Source organism: Chiroxiphia lanceolata, chromosome 1 (genome assembly GCF_009829145.1).
Source record: "Chiroxiphia lanceolata isolate bChiLan1 chromosome 1, bChiLan1.pri, whole genome shotgun sequence".
Lineage (NCBI taxonomy): Eukaryota > Metazoa > Chordata > Aves > Passeriformes > Pipridae > Chiroxiphia > Chiroxiphia lanceolata.
The window spans coordinates 80,748,614-80,763,837 of NC_045637.1; the positions used below are offsets into that span (position 1 = coordinate 80,748,614).

The following is a 15,224-nucleotide window of genomic DNA, read 5'->3' on the forward strand; positions in this document are numbered from 1 at the left end:
GTGCTTTTGTGACCTTTATGTCTTCTTTAGAATTTCTCTAGGCATGCAGGCCCTGAAACATGTCAGTTATGTACTACTGCAGTTGTACAGCAGGATGGGTTTTTTTTGTTTCACTGCCACAGCCAAGGTACATGTTGCTTAGACTAGATGGTTGTCACACTAGATATAAGTAATTTTGACAGTCAGGAGTACACACTAAATACACAAGTTCCACAGATCAATGATCAACCTTATCTGACAGTCTAACCCCAGAAACAGTTTTAAAAAGCATTTTTTTCCTTTTGATCATCTAGACAAGTTAGGTGACAGATACTTTTCAGTCTCTCCTTTATATACAGGATCTAACGGTTTCCAGCATAAATAATGTATTTACTTACCTACCTAAAATTCTAACTAAATTATGCACTCTGGGATTGAAAGAGAAAAATCTACTATTCAACAGGTGTAATTTGCAGAGAGGTCATACAAGGGATTTTACAATAGAGATGAGGAGATTCTAGCAATTCTACTTCTTTCAAAAACATATTCTGAAATGGGCCTCTACATACTTCCAGACTTTCCTGAATATAATCACAAAATAACTAATTTCTGTTTTCTTTTCACCTCCAGATGCTCCACAAATAGGAACAATCACTTTAATTGACCATGTCTCCTCTTCCCTCTCTAACTTCAATGAAGACTTTGATTGGTTGAATTATTTCATCTTTTCAAAACAGTTTCCTAGCTATCTACATACTCTTTTTATCCCTTCACCTTCTTTTATGTCCCTCTTTTCCACATAGCACTGTCTGCAAATTCACTTAATCTCATGTCAAATTTATTTCTACTCAAATCCTTGGCCAAACTATTATTTCTTCTATCTGAATATCATGCTTCTTTTACATATGGCTTTATCCTTCATTTATTGAAGGATGGTGCAGTGCATTTTCATGTGAATTAAGAGATGTAACCTTTACAACACTTTCTAAATTTCAAAACTCTTCTATTCAGGAAATTAAGTGAATGCTTATTTGAAGTGCTTCAGGGATGCATATCAATCAATCCATTGTTCCTCCACAATGTCAACTGACTTATCACAGTTATATTTTTGCTTTTCTGCACTGCATGAACACAATCACATCTCACTGGAGACTTTCTTTTTGGTAATTTATGACATTCTGCATCATCTTTCTGTATCTGTGCTTGATTTTTTACCCGTCTGCTTCCGTGTTTTTCATGTGAAGCATGTTGTCTGCCTACCTGAAGCTTTTATAAGTGAATATGTTTTAAGAAACCCTTAAACCAAATGTACAAAACACCCTCCAAAACATTCTACATCTCCTCTCTTGAATATTCTTTAAAATATTCTGTGCTCAATTTGCATCAAGAAAAGTTTTTGAGTCTGTTACTTGTTACTAGAATTTTACTGAGATGAGGAGGAAATCATGACATTATCACATACATGTACAAAACTGTTGAAATTCTGTATCTTCTTACATTAATGTTATGATTCTTCTCTCCATTCTTGCTGATAGACAACAGAGTTTTCTCTCTAGCTAACCCAACTAACCTTAAGCAGAAAAATCACACTATCTCTAACCAAAAGGAATGCTTCAGCTGTTGACTGATTCATCACAGTGATGAGTTGGCACAGTATGCAACTGTACCTCAGTTACTGATTGTTTATTAAAAATCACATTCTAGTGAGTAACATTTTAATATACACCATATAATTGAGAGAAAACATATCTTGCATTGCTATTCCTATAATATTTTTATTTTCTGAACAAATTTAGAAAGCGTGTACTACAGAACAAGGTAGTATTGGTCATGTGTACAGAAAGTAGTGAAATCATCTGACATTACAAAAATATCCAATTGGAACACTACTTCTATTTCAAAGGTGAGATCTTAAACAGTGTTTTCATTCAGTACTAATTTTGATTGATAGTATTTACTCCCTCAGCTGGGAGGAATAATAACTCACAAAGTAATAATTTGCAACAGATTTTCAATGACGAGCATATTTTCATGTTATTTGAAGTAGACTATAATATATGTCTTTCAAAAAGAAAAAAAAAATCAACCTTTCTTTTGAAGGAATGAGAACCCCGACTTAAAAATTTAAGTATAAGCAGGAGTTACATCTTTATTTTTTTTCCAGCTTTTTACAGGGAGTAGCGTTTTTGCATCTAGGAACTTTAATCAGAATGGAAGTTAGGGCTAAGAAATCAAATATGGACTATGACATAGAAAACTCCTTCAGAAATTGAGCAAGAGTGTGATCTGTACTGATTACAGACACCTACAGGCATTATCTTAAAAAAACCCAAGGTATTAAATTAGTATTCATTTAGCACAGAACCAAAATCACTAATTTTGCTGAATTCCAGTGAAAATATCAGGAAAATATACAGCATTCTTGTGCTGCTACTTCTCTTTTGGATGCAGGTTGGTATGAATTTTTCTGAGCTAAAACCAGAAAGTAAAATGAAAAACAAGAATGCTACCACAGATCTTGGCTTTCTGTTAAACATTACAGGATGCTGAAGTGGATATTGCCTTGAGCTAGCTAAGTATTAAAGCATTCTACAGAGATATAATACACTAATACAATAAAAATCTATGACAATTGCCTTGCATCAGTTAAGAATTTAAGAGTTCTACAGGGATCTGATGCGACAGACTGAAAATCTATTTCTATGTGGTAATGACAGTCAATTTTTGTGAGATTTCTCAAATTGATATTTATAGGCATTTGCAAAGAAAAAAAAAACAAAGAGAGTTTTGTCCTGTGAGTGATTTGGTTTGCCATTTGACATTAACTATTAAAATTCATACGTACATACCTATCGCCAAAGCAAGGAATTTTGCTGGTAGGCATAGAAACTGTGTGCTAGAAAAGACTATCTCCTTGTTTCATATAATTATCCTCTTGCCACGAGATGGCACTAAAAGATTAAAAATATCTGCATTCCTAGGGCTCCCATCTGAAAAAATGAACAAACTTTTCAGGGAATTTCACAAGAAATGTCTTCAGTATTTGACTTTTCATTTGGTTAGCAAGTTATGAATACCATTCTGCTTGCTTTGACCAAGCACTGAGATGTAGAGACTTACCATAGAGTGGATGAATATGGAGAGAAAAATTGTTTTACTAAAGCTTAAGTGTTCTGCAAATTGCAAAGAACAAGTAGTGGACATTCAGAATGATATATTTCCTCTTTAGGACAGGGAAGTGAGAACATAATCAGTAGATATATTAATAAAAAACTAAACAGACATAAGAAAAAAATATCAAAAAGTTATAGTCTTCCCTAAGGAAAATTTATCAAAGGTCAACAATCTATGTATTAGGAATTATGTCTTTACTGCACTCAATCTTCCATCCCAATTGCAATTAAAAAAAAAAAAAAAAAGAAGCTGATCTCAAATTTAGTGAACTCTTTCAAAAGCTGTATGGTATATAATGTGAAGAATACTGAAGAAACTATATTTCTAGCTTATAAGATATCAGCTGGTCAAGTGAATGTTTTTCTATTCCCACAGCAAAACCTCATCCTTCACAAAGAGTAGTACTAAACGACACAAACAGCTCAGAGTGGACTAACTGCATAAAGCCAAACTGAAAGAAAACCCCAAAGCTTCATGTGGGACAAAAAAAATTCAAAACATAATCACTTCACTGGAAATTATTTCATGTCACACATTTCATTTATCTATTAAATATCCAGCAAAGCAACTATTAAAAACAGTGTCAGTATTGTCATGATCTCCATTGTCAGTATTTTTGATTGTACAGAAAAATATTAAGCTACCCTCAAACATTTTTTTCTTCACATCACTTCATTTTAGCTCATATATTTTAAAGCACTAATAGATTACTTGGAAGTCAGGGCTCGATTAAACATTAGAATCATTTAGATGAATTTTGTTTACTTAGAATTGACTTTTATTCTTTATTCTTTTTTCTCAATCATCATACCATTATTACACAACCATTTTTTCATGCTATTTTCCTGACAACTAATAGCCCAGTTTCAAGAAGGATTTTAATATACTAGAGTTAGAAATGGACTCCAACCAGCATACCCAGAATAACAAGGAACCGGTCACATCACTAAAATCTAAAATGACCCAATAGTCACAGATACCTCTAAGACAAGACTGTCTGGGTGCTTTTCCAGAGGTTGAACTTGAACCATTTAACTGGTAGCTGTGGGTCTGATCCACCTAGGCTGCTTTCATGCCATTAGACCTGACTTTCACAGTCTGTTCAAGGGGCAAAACAACCTTAGGCAGTACATACATAAGCATTTACTGGTTGGATCTCGATGGCTGCAGCCATGGAGAAAGGAATGAGCAGGTATTTTCTCTCCTGAATGTGCATAACCCAAAATTTAACAAGAACTTACTGGTGTGTTAACACAGGGCTTTTGATCCTGTAATTTAGAAGGCTGAACTACTTTGAGCTTTACCATTTGTGTTTAACTTTAGCTAAGTGATTGTTGTTAGAAGTGAAAACTTAAAAGCTCACTTGTACATGACTGTAAGTTCAGTTCTAAAACACAATACAACAAATATCATTTAAACTTCTGAATGTGGTGAAATGCAATTATGCTGTTATTTTATTTTTTTTTTAAACCCAAACTTCTCATTTCAGAACTTAAATGATTTCTCCTTCTTTGTCACAAAATTTTGAGTATGCAGTTTGGAATATCTCAAGCCTAGTGACCTAAATTTTCTTGAAGATTTATGCCCATCAAAACTTTAAAGGGATTATTACTATAATGCACTATACCTTAGGTCTTCTTTTGTTTCTAATTCTCATTATTCTGACCTCAAAAGAAAACTAGAGGAAACCAAGACACAATAAAGATATATTCGCAAATAGCACAAGTATTTCGGAGTGGTTCAGATGCCTTACTAACCAAGGATAGAAAGAAGAAATGTATGATTTTGTCTTATTTTTCAATCCTGTATGTATATTCCACATATATACATAAATTTTAGAGAAGATGTCAGTTTCTTCTGACCATCAGAATGATTAAAGACTGCCTAAATAATATAAACAAAGTAAAACATTTTCACCTTGAGAAAGATTTTCTCAAATTAATTAGTCAAATCAGGGTACTACTTCATTTGAAAACACTTAAGAAGGGAAATTTGAAGTAATTGTATAAGCTAGAAAAAAAGAATGTATTTTATAAAAGAGTACTATTACAGAGGAAAATCCATTTTAGTATGTATCTGTACACATGCCATTCAGTCTCAACTAGAAGAAAAAAAGTAGATCGAGTCACACATAACACTTGCCTTAACTTCTGAATCAGAAGCTTAATAAAATGCTCCTAAGTATTAAGTCATGGAGAGAAGTAATTGTATCTAATATACCTGGGGCACTGTTCACTCATTTTAATCAAGATGTCAGGTTCAGTGATATCTTCACCATGAGCACCATGCTCTTACTCAAGGGAAAGGGCGCATCTCAGCACACGAATGACAGAAAAGACTTTGTCCAACAAAGGAGAAAAAAATCACACTTCCCCAAATGGTTCTCACAACAGTGTTCTACATCCTGCTCTTTTATAGATTCTACAGATTTCTGCCAAAAACCTATGGAAACTATCCCAAAGGGAAATAGTAGTAGAAGACAAAAATGCTATTTAAAACTTGGCCATGGGAAGTGGGGAGCAGTAGCGTATTTAGGGAACTTGGATGTAATATGCTAAAGCAGATCTTAAACTGTATTTCATGTTATAATGAAATGTTTTGCTTCCCTAACCTTAGAAGGAAATGGTTTCTTTTCGGTGCAAAATAATTAGGTGTATGCCAGTAATTAGTTCAAAAATCGAGGTCTGCAGTATTATTTACCATTTAATACAATACTATTTTAATTAAACGTTGCTTTTGCTTTGTTTTTTTTAGCAGAAAGTTATGACAGCAGGCTAGTAGTTCTGGATAGCTTATGTCACAGGATCAAAATTATGATGCAAGAAAAAATAATAATAGCAGACAACAGTATTGACATGTAAACATCTTTTCTGTACTAAATGAAAAAAAATTAGAAGATATCTGTACTCATAATGAATATATGATCTATAACATGGTGTAAACTTTTGGTGAAGGGTTATTTGCATAATTTGCTATTAAAATTTATGTGCAGGTGGAGAGAAAATAAGAACTGAAGTATTGTCATTCTCTTCTTCAATTCATCATATTTGGAGGTTTTTTTTGTTTTAAACACATTTCACCTATTTTTTTCTTTATATTCTTCCTATTTTTTTTGGATTTTCTTTTGCAATCATTTTTAAAATCTGACAATCCAGATCATCTTCTAAATAACCCCTACATTAAAAAAACAACCAACAGTAACTTAAGAATTAAATCTTATCAATCTGATTAGCACGTGCAAACTTCTAGTAAATGTATTACTTATAATTTTCATGATGGAGAGAATCAATGACATTTTGTTACAGTCATAGGAAGCATTGGATTGGAAGAGACCTGAAAAACCTCTAGTTCCAACCCTCACTTACCATAAGCAGTGATGCCATCCACTAGGCAGGTGGCTCAGAGGCCCATCCAACCTGGCCTTGAACACTTCAAGGGATAGGGTATCCAAACTTCTCTGGGCAACTTTTTCCAATGCCTCACAAGCTTTTGAATAAAGAATTTCTTCTTAACATCTAATCTAAATGTCTACTTTTAACTAGTTTTCAAGTAACACACAAACAGAATCGATGTGCATTTATGTTTCCCAGTTCCACTCCCCGTGAAAAACACATCAGGAAAATGGCAGGTCATTATTTGTAAGAGAAAGGAGTTTTAAACATTTACGGGATAATTTTTCTTAGAATCCTTAGAAGCACAATAAACTTGATCATTCTCCCTCTATTCTGAATATTACTTCCAAATAGTTACACATACCTTGGGTTCTTACATCTTTTCTCACCCTCATTTAAACACTCAAAAATTTTCTCCATGTATTTTGCCTTATGTGTAAGATATGAAACATGGTCAGAATTCTCTTTGATTCCAGCGGAAGTAAGACTTGGCTGTGATACTTAGAGGAACCAGTGACAGAATGCACAGCATCTAAGTTTCCTAGACACAGGTTTATCTGGTTTATTTATGTTCGCTATTTGGGGTAGCATTCATTAAACAGGTGTAAATATCATTTGAACTACTGAAGTGTGGTAGACACATGCACCCAATAAAACTTCAATTATATATATATTTTATGGTAGTTTAGAGTAGAAAAAATAACAGTCCTCTTCGACATTGCATTTTGAGCCTTGCTCATAGTGCTTCAAATTACATTGGTATCCATTCTTTGTGTCCTAAAAGTTTGGATATTATAGCATTGTAGAGTTCATGAGGATTGCACTCACCTTTGAGGATTGTGATCTGATCTAGGTAAGTGACGGTATGTTCGTGTTCTTTATGTTGTAATGCAAAGCACAGCAATAGGATGATACAATAAAACCAATCTCTAATGTGATAAGTGATGGAATATCAACAATAAAATCACTAAACATACATCTTTCATACAGGTATGTCATATCATACACAGTTCTTCATGAGAAAATATTTGGAGAGGGTTTTTCATTTTTGTAAAACACAGAAGAACACAGTTACAGCTTTTGAGCAACAGAACTCTGGAAACACCTATTTACAAATAATGTTTTGGATCATTACCTTTTCATAAACACACACACATGCCCTCTACCCTACATGATTCCTTACTCTTTGAATATGATTCAACATTCACTTTGATTTATAATTGAGAGATGTTGTAATGAAGTTATAAATAAAAAACATTATGTGAAGAATGATGTACACGTGGGAATAATATTAAAAAGGACACCTGCCATGTTGTTTTTCATTGTACCCAGTTAACTTCCTAAATCTCTGTATTCCCCTGATGCAGCTTGTTGGTACAGATATTAGCAGACTTGAGTTTGCATCCCAGAGCAGTTGTCCTGTGACAGTACAAGCTGGGGAGAACCTCTGAGGTGTTGCTAGAGCTTTATGTCTCCTGCTGGACACACTTCTTTAACAAACAAATGATAAACATTATCTATTTCATATATGTTCATAAAAGCAAGAAACAGTAGTGGGAGCTTACAGAAAAAGTCAAGTAATAAAATGCTGAGATAAATTAAGAAAGAAACTTTACAGTATTCTGATTGCTAGAATGCAATCCCTATACCAGCTAAAGGTTGTCCCTGTTTTACCTCTTCTATACACACACACACACGTATTTGAGGTAATTGTCTCTGACATTTAATAATCAAGAAGACTGCATGTAAAAAGAAATGTGTATAAAGCTTCAGCTGGCAGATTTTTGGCAGATCCTCCACATATTAAAAAATAGACTGATAAACCAATAAAGAGAACATATAAGCTCAGTAGCCTTTGGTTGGGTGGTGTTCTGGCTTCCCACCAGATGAAAACAGAGCAAGGAAAAGAGTAGTGCTCAGGTCCAGTTGATTTTTTTCTTCTGTGTGTGGTAATGCAGCCTGATAACACATTTAGCTCCCTAGAGATGATGATTTTTCCTATTGCTCTGCTGTAGAGTTGTTAACCCACAGAAACAGACATGTTAGAGAATTCACCATGCCAAGGATTCAAAGCTGAAGAGCTGTAAATCCAGGGAACTAAACACAAGCAGCTTTTAACATAGGAGTACCTCTTGGCCTGAAGAGAGATTTGGGTAATATTTAGAGCTCACATTACCACTGTGTCTTCTTTTTTTTTTTTTTTTTTGGCTTTCAAGTTTTTCCAGAAATTGGACAACAGAGGAAGTATGGGGTTTTTATCAAAAAGCAAGTGTTCATATTAGTAGATCTGAAGGTGCAGGATGTGCAGTGTGTGTGTTGTTTAGTCAATCAATATTTCAGTGAACTGTACCTTTAGTTTCTACGATCTTTTATTGATAGTTCCAAACTATTTGGAGAAATTGAAAGCATGTTATGATGGGGCATCCTTATGTGCAGTGAAGTCTCTCTTCATAATGTTCTACTCAGGCATATTTTAAACTGCTCATAAGAAAACAGCTTATATTCTTTTAATTTCAATTTTCCTCCTTTACAATAAATGATACATCGAATAGTATGTTATTAAAAAGCTCATAGCAGAATGTTTCTTAAACCCTTATTTTCTGCCCAAATAATCAGTGTTTTGCTTCCATTTCTGTCTGCCACATAATATTGAAGAATTAATTATACAGTAGATTTTTTTCAATTTATGATGGACATAATGTGATGTTAAAGTACCTTGGTGTTTACAAACTTGATTTCAAGTGATAATAATTAATCAATTAAAACAATGCTATCATAACCCTACATTCATCCCATTACTACTATTCAACAGTATTTCAATCTTCATTTGACCCCCCTGTACTAGTGCTGCAACCCAGTGGTGTGATAGGGTACAACATTATTCTTCTTTGACCTGCAATCTGCCTATAAATATGGTTAACAGACCTAGCAACTAAGTCACCTGCATAGAATTATCCAGATGAGACAGGTTCTATTTCATTCACATTTCCTTGGGAAATCACATTGAGATCAGGAAATTATTCTCTCAGAATCAGAGGCAGATATTATTTTCAAATTACATTTTCTGACTTTTCCATTTAATTATTTAACAAGAAAAAACCTTACATTACTCAACTGAAATTTGTATACTGCTTTACATGTATAAATGTGTATTTTATGAATATCTCTCTACATTTAATTATGTGTTCATTTGCTGCCACATATAACATTATTTTTGTGTGTTTTTCAACTGCAACTAGGCACAGAAAAGAACAGTAACCACAGTGTCTACTGTGAGCACATTTCAGTATTTCATCAGTTTCTTCACAGATCCTTTGTCTACTGAGAACATGCAAGTATGAAGTTTTAGTCTTAATCTACATTCATTTACTCTAAAGCAAAACCAACAAAACTATTTAAGAATATATAAGGTCCTACATATACACTCTTTAAGATGTATTTTGCTATTTTCTTTTCCGTGAACTGTTACAAAGCATTATGAATATAAAAGAGTTGGCAAGGCAAGCAGTCAACACGTATTTTCCAATGCTATCCAAAGTAACAAAAAATCAAATAATCAGAACCAGTTTCAAGCTTAAATATATGCCTTATAGTCAGCACTCTTCAGACATTTCAAAGTTCCTACCTGAGTGTACAAAATTGTCTTGACGCCACACATAAAAAACCAGAGAGAAATCTAACCTAAAATTAACAGAAGCTGCTAAAGAAATGACCTCACTTCTTCATTCAAACTTTTATGTAACAAAGTATATAAAAATATGAGAAGACTCCCTCAGGCACAAATTAGATTAACAGTTTATAATCCAAGAAGTATTCCTCTCTTGACATAAACCCATATTGACTCTACAAAGCTGTTTTTCAACTCCTGAGGAAGATAACTTATGTTTCCTTCTTGCTTTTCTTAGTTCCCTAAGTTCCTTCTTTCTTTTCCTCCTCTGAAACAGCACAGATTACTATTAAATTCAAAAAGTAAACAATTAACATAAAATTTTGAGTAACTGGAAAAATCTCAATAAATGCTTGTACCAGACTCATAATATCCCCAATAAACAGCATATTTTAAATGGATTTAGAGATTCAGAAGTATGTTCCAGTCTCCCACTCTGCTTTTCCCCTCCAGTAATGTTACCATCTATATTTAAAGCCTACTAGCTTTAAAAAAAACCCAAAAACAAACACAAAAAACCCCACACAATTTTCTACAAACCTGCTTCCTCACCCTGTGCACATACACACCCATATACGCATATACACAAACATGTACAACAAGTTGTATAACTCAAAAAATACCTTAAAAGCAATGGGAATGCAGTTGGGATAATACAGATGCTTTTACTGAAATGAAAGATGAAGATTACAGGCAACAGTGATGATAGGTCAGTTTTAAAATGCTGGTTGCTACTTGTCACTGACTGCACGTGCAGATGCATTCTCCTAAGCTGAAGGACTGCTAGAGTTCTACAGCTACAAGTAGACTCATGTACAGTATTAGCCTATTGAAAATTCCTAACACAGCTAACAATGCCATCAATAGTTAGTAGTTGGAAGCATGGATTTAGACTTGTATTGTGCTGCATTAATTTAACACCATATCAAATATGGATTTTATTGCGTCAGTGACAATAAATGCTCACACAGGTGTGGACAAAATTTTTTTTCCCTCCACCTTTTCCTTTCTTCCCCCTCCTTTTCCCTTCTCCCTCCACTCCCTCTTTACTGAAATGTCAAACCAGGCGATATTTTCCCCATTTGCGTGCAAATAGCTCTGTACAGATATTTGAAATATTGCCTGTATTCACTCTGCTATCCCTCTCCACAGGGATTTCCTTCGTAAGAAGCATTTGCTGCGAGTGTGAGTGTGGATAATTTTTCTGAAATTCAGTTCAGGGCAGAATGAATAACAGTGGAAGCTGCAACAGACTTGCACAGGTATACAGTAAGTGAGGGCACATATGTGTACGTTTCATGCTATGTTCATAACTGTTACACTACGAAAAACTGTGCTTTTTTCAATTCAATCACTATTGTTCCCCCCACACTGAATTTGCAAGAACTGAATACAGATGGAAACTGCTACTTAAAAGAGAGTCTGCTTACTAGGAGAAAAAAAAAACATAAAATACTTGGTGTTTCAATCTTGAATACATATGATATTGGTTTAATTTGAGGAGCGAACGCACAGCAATTATTTCCTATCCCTTGTGTCATTACTTCTGACACATATTTATAAAATGTAAAAAGTTGTATATAGTAGAACAAATATATGAATTGCATTAAACACCATGCTATAGCTCTTGCTATAATTATAATAATATCAATAGAAAGAAAATAAGAAAGGTTCCTACCTTTTATTCTGCTTCTGAGAAAGTCCACCCCAACCAAATGAAAAACGAGCTATTAGAGTCCTTTTTTGGGGTCTGTTTTCTCCTGTTATTTTTTTAAGACTGATCCCACTTGGATCTAACTCAGGCTTTTTCTCCCAGCATCACTTAACTCTGGACAGTCGGGAACCAAAGCTAAGGGGGAGCTCTCCCTTCGACTGGCTTTCATTCAGAGCTCCAGATTAGGGGGGGGTGAGGGGGGGGGAAAGGAACACCACCACACACACGCACAGAGTGCCCAGATACACACACACACACACACACACACACACACACACACACACACACACACACACACGCTGTCACTCTCCCTCCGAGGAGGGGAGCGGGAGAGAGGCGCTGCTGACAGAGCCGCAGCACTTACCCTGGGAAGATTGGAGATCGGGGAAGCGCAGGCTTTTCCGAGCACACAGTGATTTGCAAGTGAATGCGGTGGGAGGGTACAGCAAACGGAAAGCTTTTTTTGTTAAAGCCTGTCGCCCTCCCTTCACTGCCAGAATGGTTCTCTGGTTTTGAAGTCTAAGCCTCATCTGCTTAGCTTGTCGTACTAATGAATACTGAAAACACCTCCGCTTTTTGTGATGTGTATTTCTTGATTAAATATAACCACTTTACTGTGTCACCAGTGATCTTACAGCAATGTTTATTAAATATATATGTACATATTTTAAAAAATAGTATGCTGCTAAGTTAAATGAAAGGCTTGGAGGGCTCAGAAGAAACCAGGGAGTAATTTTGATTATTAAACTGCTTTTCCTATTAGGTTAGAAACATTTTGTGATTCTGAGATTTTTCCTCATACTTCTCTATTTTGCGTTATGATTAATACAAAACAAGACAGGTTCATATAAAATCAGGTATTTTCACATTTCCAGAGGTTACAAAAAAAATTCAGTATCACTACTAATTCGCCATAATATTTACCCCTTTTGATACTTGTGATATCTCTTTTTATTTCAGTCACTGTATTTGGAATTCACATTTTGCAATGTGTTTCTTTTCATTGAGTTAATCTGAGTGGGTTTCATGTTTCTAATACAGCAAATTGGACTTAGTACAATCCTCCTTGGATCATATCAAGTTCAATCCTTCCATTGTGATACTGTAGAGGGTTATGTGTACATTAGTTAGAAGAGATTTAACAAATAGTCACATAAGATTAAACCAATGGATGTCAGTATTGCTCTATCTAAGAAGTGTCATAAGGGACTTTCTCTGGTTGTAGAAAAGTCTTCCAAAAAAAGAAAAAAACCTAACCAAATTCTCTTAAAATAGAAGCTGAAAAATGTATTTGGGAGTGAGGAAGAAAGTAACAGTGAAAACTATTTCATTGTTAGAAAATCTAATACAGAAATAGATTACTGGCTGTTGTTAAGCTGTGTTACCTATTCTGCTTGTTCTCAACTTCTGTCAGGAGAAAAGACAACAAAAAAAAAAGGCAAGATCCTTATCATGACTGGCATCACTTCCTAATGTAACCACCTGCTGTTGCTTTCCCTTATTTGTAATAATCAGGAGGAACAGAAATGACCCATCACCTAAGCACAACCTTTTGGCAGATGAGCAAGTCAGCATTTAAGTAACATGCTATACTAGCATATGAAGACATCATCTGGAGATAGAAACACGTAAAGCAGCAAAATCCCAAGACGAAAGGTAGGGGGAGTATCATTTTACTGCCATATATGAAAAGATTTGTTTCTGAAAAAATTATCTACTGTCACAGCTTTTTAATCTTTCAAGGAAAGTAATTAAATTCATTGGCTTTCACTATACTTGGGCACATAAATACACAGTGCCATGTATAAAACTTCTGTAAAAAAAAATTCTTTCCTTTTCCCTTTCTCATTGTTGTATCAATATAAAAATCAGAACTGCTGTATACCTGTCTGCTCCTGGTTTCATTCTTAGACCTTTCATTCTTAGTCCTTTCAGAGGAAAGGAGGAGGTTGCAGAATCTAACTTTCAAGCTTTCTAGTCTCTGACAGAATTTGATATTGTGCTATGTAAAGATACATTCACAGTTCCCAGTAATCAATTTGGAACTGACAATATTGAGAGATCTATGCTCTCTTCCAAGTTTACCCATTTATTTGTGCAAAACTGGAAATGTAAGATTTTTTTATTTTGAACAAACCCTGTCACATTGATCTGAAGGTAAAGTTCATCGTACTTTCTTTTCTAAAAGTACCAACTGTGCTTTTGTCTCCTAAAATATTAGAACTAGGCTTTGAATCCATAGGGGAAAGCTGACAATTGTCTTAGAATAAAATGTTCACTTTCATTTTGGTTGGTATTACCAACAAATTAAATTATGATGAAGGGAGACAAAAATATGTGGAAATATATGGAAACGTGAAACATGGCTTGGAAATAGCTTTTTAAAGCTGGACTGCTTTTTGGACAATGAACAGAATATTGTGTTAAATATGAAATTTAAAAATTCAGTTTCTTTTAACATTTTCTCTTCTGTCATTTAAGTTGCAACCAGGAAGTAGGTAATAAATGACAATTTTTGTATAGACACAAAAGTCTATCCTACACAAGCGCGCACGCACACGCACACACGCACACACAGAGGGAGAGGGAGACAGAACTATGCCACATTCTGAAGTCAAAGAAAATAAATGGTCTAGTGGAATTATTCTGGAACAAGAAAGTCAGAGACCATGAATGTGTGCTTGCTCCCTTTTCTGCAAAGTATTTTGGTATATTTCTTTTAGGGTTTTATTCAGTTAGAGTGAAACTATCTAATCTTAGATGTATATTAATTTATTCTGGCATAGTTACTGCAAATCACACTTGCACCCTTAAACTGGACTGATTTTGGGAGTTAAGGTTTAACCCTAGAAAAGACATACTTTGTCATGAACTCTTTTTTCTGTTGATATGGTCAGTTGCTTAAAATCCAGTGTCTATGTATACTGAATAGTATAGATGCACATGGGCATCTAAGGCAAAACAGTTATTCAACCGTATACTTATTCATACACATGACAGTAACTTTAAAACAAGGTGGCATCATAGCCTATTTTTCAACACTACTTAATAATTCCCATTAGAAGAATCCTTTTAGAGTGCTTATAAATTTACCAAACAAATTATTTAGGATTAAATTTTCTACACTGGTGGTCTGCCTTGGGCAGAAATAATTTAAAAACATTTCAGCCAAAATGATACTGAAATTTCAGAGAATCAGGAAAAATTATAGAGTTGAAATTTTCTCACAGCAATAAAATAACATTCATGCTTTGAAGGTAGAATGTGAAACTCCACAGGGTACAGCTGGCCTTTGAAT

The 15,224-nt window shown here is 34.5% G+C and overlaps 1 protein-coding gene across 4 annotated transcripts in view; it reads right to left on the reverse strand.

Annotated features, from left to right (window-relative positions):
- CDH10 (cadherin 10) overlaps positions 1 to 12,433 on the reverse strand; it is a 99,958-nt gene extending 87,525 nt beyond the window's left edge. For 3 of the 4 annotated variants that reach the window (XM_032698102.1, XM_032698125.1, XM_032698109.1), the window contains exon 1: positions 11,891 to 12,186. The gene's annotated coding sequence lies outside the window, so the exon portion shown is untranslated. Of the gene's footprint in view, positions 1 to 11,890; positions 12,187 to 12,290 lie in introns of those variants that run through there. The other variant, XM_032698119.1, reaches the window with a different exon arrangement.
- Positions 12,434 to 15,224: the final 2,791 nt, after the last annotated feature.